The sequence below is a fragment of the Humulus lupulus genome, chromosome 5 (assembly GCF_963169125.1).
Source record: "Humulus lupulus chromosome 5, drHumLupu1.1, whole genome shotgun sequence".
NCBI classification, from domain to species: Eukaryota; Viridiplantae; Streptophyta; class Magnoliopsida; order Rosales; family Cannabaceae; genus Humulus; species Humulus lupulus.
Window position 1 is genome coordinate 91,083,257 of NC_084797.1, and position 6,000 is coordinate 91,089,256.

Genomic DNA, 6,000 nt, shown 5'->3' on the forward strand with positions numbered 1-6,000 from the left:
CTGAAATTATTCAAATTTTGTATGCCAATATACGTTGATTAGAATTTTTTTTTTTTTTTTTTATCAAGAAGAAGGTTATTTCATAACAATAAACAGTACAAACAATTCTTACAAACCAAAACCACAAGGGAAAACCCTCCAACCCATGCTAAACACAAGCAGCCAAAAGACCCCAAACCAGATTACATGATTAATCTATCCATAAATTTCTGCTCTTGTATTGATATTTTCCTATTTTTTACATTGAAAATTCTGTACTTAATCCTATACTTTATCTCAGTAGAAATGCTATGGGCTTACCAAGAACAACTATAAAAAACACATCTGTTTCGGTTCCTCCAAATACCATACACTACTGCTGCTAGAACCGAATTAATAATGTCAAACATTATTCCAAGCCTCCTACTGGAGAGCCAAACCAGCCAGCTAGAAAAATCAGCAGGCCAAGCTTGAAAACCCAACCAGCCAAATATGATGAGCAGTATCTGCCTAGATAGACAGCAATCAAAAAATAGATGGCCATGAGTCTCAATAGATATTCCACAAACAGGACAAAGCAGGGAATCAATTACCACATTTAACCTAAGCAGATTATCACAGGTTAAGAGCTGAGTGTTAACTGTTTGCCAAAGAAGAAATCTATGTTTAGGTATGGAAAGTCGGCACCAAACAGCTCTATGATAGTCTATTTGTTGTTGACATAGAGAGCTATTATACAGCTTAGAAGGGTGAAATTTTCCAGCACTACCAGCAGCTTTTATCGCTTCATAGCTGTAGATATCCCTGAGATTACACAGTTTTCTCCAATACCAGCTAGTGTCAGGGGGAAGCCTATAAGACCAGACCTCAGATCCTTTTAAGTACACAGAATTTAACAACTTAACCCACAACAAATCATGCTTCTCAGTTATAGCCCATTGTACTTAGCTAAAATTGCTTTGTTCCAAGCTGAGCCATTCTTGAATCCAAGTCCACCATAAACTTTCGGGAGACAGACCTTAGTCCATGATGCCAAATGAATTTTACTCCGGTTACCATTAACTCCCCAAAGAAAGCCTCGACATAATTTCTCGATCTCCTTAATAATACTTTGAGGAAGAATAAAGATATCCATCCAGTAGTTTCTTAGACCAAATAGGACAGAATGTGTTGACCCTGATTTTGGTCAACTGACACGGAGTAAAAAATGCTTGATGTGGACAGATATGTTGGAATGAATATAATGACAAAAACAGCAAAGCACACAAGAATTTATAGTGGTTCGGCCCCAGAAACTGGTAATAACCTACGTCCACTTGAGCTATTATTGATATGGGATTTCAAAGGAGTGATCAAAGAACTAGGGTTCTATGAGTTTCACCAACCTCTGAAGAATAAACAATATATCGTAGTGTATTAGCTCTAATTCTCTCATAAATCTATACTCTCAAGTAATCAAAAAGCCAAAAGTCTCTTCCCTTGAGCTACCCTTTTCTTATTTATAGGCTCAAGGAGGGTTACAGGAATCTGTTACAGATATTATTTCCTAAATAACCGGATACTCAGGAAATCATGGGAGACAAACTCAGATATGATCATAACTGCCCAAGATTCTCTCCAAATATAGTGAGTATACGACCAAGCTGGTCGTGCATAGCGTTTGAGCGTTGCGCCATAGGAATCTTTCTGGTCGATGGTCGAACAAGGCTTCTGCCAAGTGTCAACCACGTGTAATAAACGCCTGCCACGTCACCCATGCCTGTTTTTTGGATAACAGAATGAATAAGCTGGATTCTACCAGCAAATGAAAGGTGCCTACTAGCCCAGTTATGAATTCACATTCTAAATTTTTGAATTATGATGTCACAATCTCCATGCTTCCATTTAGTTGGTCTCATAGGGACACCAAGATATTTAAGGGGAAATATACCTTCAGACAGCTGTAACTCAGCAGCTAACTTCTTCCTGTCAACAGTTGAAACCCCTCCAAAATACACATGTGATTTGCTAGCATTAATTTCCAGCCCAGTAACAGCACTAAACTCCTCAAGAGCACTCTTTAGCACTCAAACTGCAGCCATAGATCCATTACAAAATAAGAGTAAATCATCTACAAAACAAAGGCTCAGCAAATTCAGGCTTTTACACATCGGATGGTATCTGAAAGATGAGTCAAGAGCAGCCAATTGAAGCCTCTGAGTGAGATATTCCATGATTAGGACAAATAAAAGAGACGATAAAGGATCCCCTTGCCTAAGCCCCTTTTCACCCTTAAATTTTCCTTGAACTCTACCATTCATGAGCAGAAAGTAAGATGTGTTTTTCAAGCATGTCATTATCCATTTGATAAATCTCTCAGGGAAACACAAAGCTGTTAAAAGATCTTCAATGAACTACCAATAAACTGTGTCATAAGCTTTACTAATATCAATTTTAATTGCACACCTTGGAGAAGTAGCTGATCTCCTATAATTCTTGATAAGGTCTTGAAAAATCATTATGTTGTGGGCTATTGATCAGCCTTTTACAAACGCTCCTTGATTAAATTGAACCAAGATAGGAAGGACCTTAGCTAAGCGAGAGCAGAGCAGCTTAGAGATACATTTGTATAAGGTAGAACAACATGCTATAGGCCTATAGTCCACAGCCCTAGAAGGGTTCTCACATTTGGGGACCAGTGATAATGTGGTATCAAGAAGCTCCTCAGGGATTCTGCCTGATTCAAAAAACTGACTTATAGCTCTACATATTTCATCTCCAATATCCTGCCACATGACCTTGAAAAAACCCAAGCCAAATCCATCGGGACCCGGGGATTTGATAATAGGTATACTGAATAAAGCTTCTCTGATTTCCTTGTGAGAAAACGGCTTCAACAAGGAAAGTTGCTGGTCCACATTGAGTTTGGGACCCAACTCAACACAATGGACATTTATCTTCTTATTGGCTGAACAAGGCCTACCCATAATACTCCTGAAGTGGTTCAAAAAATGAGCAACCACTTTAGAGAAGTTATCCACCAAACTACCTTGCTCATTAACAAATGAAGCTATCCTATTCTCTTCTTTTCGTTTCTTCAGACAAACGTGGAAATAGGCTATATTCGAGTCTGCCTTCCTTAACCATTCTATCTTACTTCTTTGAGTCAAAAAACTATGATACATCTGTTCCTGCCTAATATAAGCTTCAGCAGCAGCCTTGACATTATCTTGGAGAGTTAAATCTCTAGGATATTGCTGAGCAAGGAGACGGGCATCCTGAAACTCAACTTTTGCCCTCTGAAATTGAATTCCTATATCTCCTATATGATCCCTATTAAACTTTTTCATCTTGTGTTTCAGCAGCATAATCTTAAGGTAAATGGCCTTTAATCCAATCCCCTAAATAGGCTTTCTCTAGCTATCAAGAACCATTTCTTTAAAATCTTTATGGTCTGCCCAGAAATTATAATACCTAAACAATTTAACTCCCAAGAGCTCCATGGTCTGAATAGAGAGAGTACAAGAGCAGTGATCTGAAATTGTTTCCCATTTGAAAACTGTTGTTGTATTGGGAAACATATCCAGCCAGTTCTCATTAGCAAACACATGATCAATCTTAGAATAAATTCGAGCATGGCCATCTTGATTATTCGTCCATGTAAAAAAAGAACCCGTTTGTTTAAGCACATCAATATGGGAACTAGCTAACCATTGAGAAGAATCGAATAACTCAGCTTTAGAAACAGACTTTCCTCCTTCCCTATCTTTAGCTTTAAAAACTGCATTAAAATCTCCCAACATTACCCAAGCATCAGCTAAACTCTTAGGTAAATTTTGCCATAAGATCTTCCTTTCCTCTAAAGTGTTACGCCCATAAACAAAAGTAACACTAAAAGGATAATTCAGACCAGCCATTCTAACTTTACAGTGAAAAAATTGACTTGTCTCTTCAACCACAGTAACCTTGACAAAGACCCTCCTCCATATTATTAAAATTCTTCCCTCAGTAATCGAACTAGAGTAATAATCCCAGTTCAAAAACTTATTAACCATCATCTCAGTAACTTTAGATCCCCTTATTTTTGTTTCCAAAAGAGCACCAACTCCAACTTTATTCATACTACAAAGATTCAAAACTTCAACCTGCTTTTTCGGACCATTCAAACCCCTTAAGTTCCAGCTCAAAATGTTACAGTTATCCATGAGATGAGCTAGCTTCACCTAATCCTCCTTTCTCCCTCTCTATCTGTTCTCGGAGAACCACAAAATAATTGGACTGAGTCTGACCCGGCTCAACTAAACATTTGTTATCCCTCTGCTTTCTACTCTCTGTTGTCCCCTGTCTATATACCACTTTCTTAGGAGATTGTCAATCTTTTTTACACACAATCTGGCCATTATCAGCTGGCGGATACTCAGTAACAAGCTTAGGCATATCAGGAACTACTTTCTCATTTATACTTCTCTTTTTCAAAGAGGGATTCCCAGAAGAAAGACCAGCATCTTCCTCACCCTTGTCTCTCCCTGTCACAGGGGGATTCTTTGAAGGAGTGTCCTTCTTAATCCCCTAAACTTTCTGCTCCTTACGGCAGTCAACCATACACGATTTGCACTTCACTGGTAACCATTCATATTCTACCCCTTGTTCTATTAACTGACCATGCTCATTCAAATAATGTATTGTCCTAGGCGGATTATCTGTGATTTCCATCTCCACCATGATCCTAGCAAACTGAACTCTAGAACGTTCACGAGTAAACTTGTCCACCATGATCGGCTTGCCTATTGTACTAACAAGAGCACTGAGGCATTTGCTTCCCCAATATTGAAGACCAAGATCTTGTAACCGGATCCAAAGAGGCACTGAACGAATCATTCGAATAGCACTCAAATCTGAAGACCAAGGCCAAATTATCACTGGTTTTCTATCAAAGTGAAGGATGCCAGTTTCCAACACATGATCTCTTGTAGCATCATCATTAAACTTGACCATAGTCAATCCCATTGTCATCCTGGCTATTTGCGTAATCCCTAAATGACCCCAAACCCTTTTGATAAACCCTTCAAACACAGCCATTGGCGGGTTAGCTCCAAGAACCATGCAAATGACAGCAGAACTCCAATTAGCCGACTGGCACTTAACTTCCTCAATATCAACTTGAGCAATTTTCTTACCATCTTTAAACAAAGGCTCAGTATATTCAAGATTCGGGTCAGAAAAGGAGAGATTACCCGAATTGAAATGCTGCCAATGGTTTTGGGCTGAAGCTTGAAAATCTCCTGCCTCCACTGAGTCCGCCCAGCTTGACGAAGCAGCCTTTCTAGCAGTCGCAAGCTCACCGTTCTTGTTTATTTCATCTTCCGTCAAACCCATCTCTTCATCAGATTGGGGCAAATCAAACTTCTGTTCGTGACCATCCACCAGTATTTCTTCATCAACAGATCTTTCCAGTGTAGACTCTTCTTGGATTGAAGGCAAGCTCTGCGAAACCGAGCGAGTAACAGGCTTCCGAGCCAATTTCTTCCTCTTCGCCATGGAAGAGAGGGAAACGAGCCTTCCGAGCCTTTGAGTCCTATTTATTTATTCCGTTGATTAGAAATATTTTATTATTATTTAGTTTTGTACTTTATTATGGATTCAAATCGCCTGTCCTATTTTTATGTCTTACTTATTGTGTCATTAATTAAATATTGCTATGTGCCTATGTCATTTGTTTTTTAAACTTACAGCCAATAGAATATACTTTTTTACGGAGAAAACTCCTCAACTAAGTTAGATTGGATTTTTTCTATAAAAAAAATAATTAAAATGGTATGATATAAAAACTGTAAGATGAACTTTGGATCAACTTTCCAAAAACAAAATAAAAACAATGGATAAAATATGATGAAACTATGGCTGCTGATCATATTGATTTTCTCTTGTGATGTTTCATGCAAGTTTTTCTAATCCTCTCTAACAGCATCTCTTAATTATTGAGTACAAATTAGTGATGATGTACTATATATATTAGTATAATATAACACTTTTTAAAGAAAT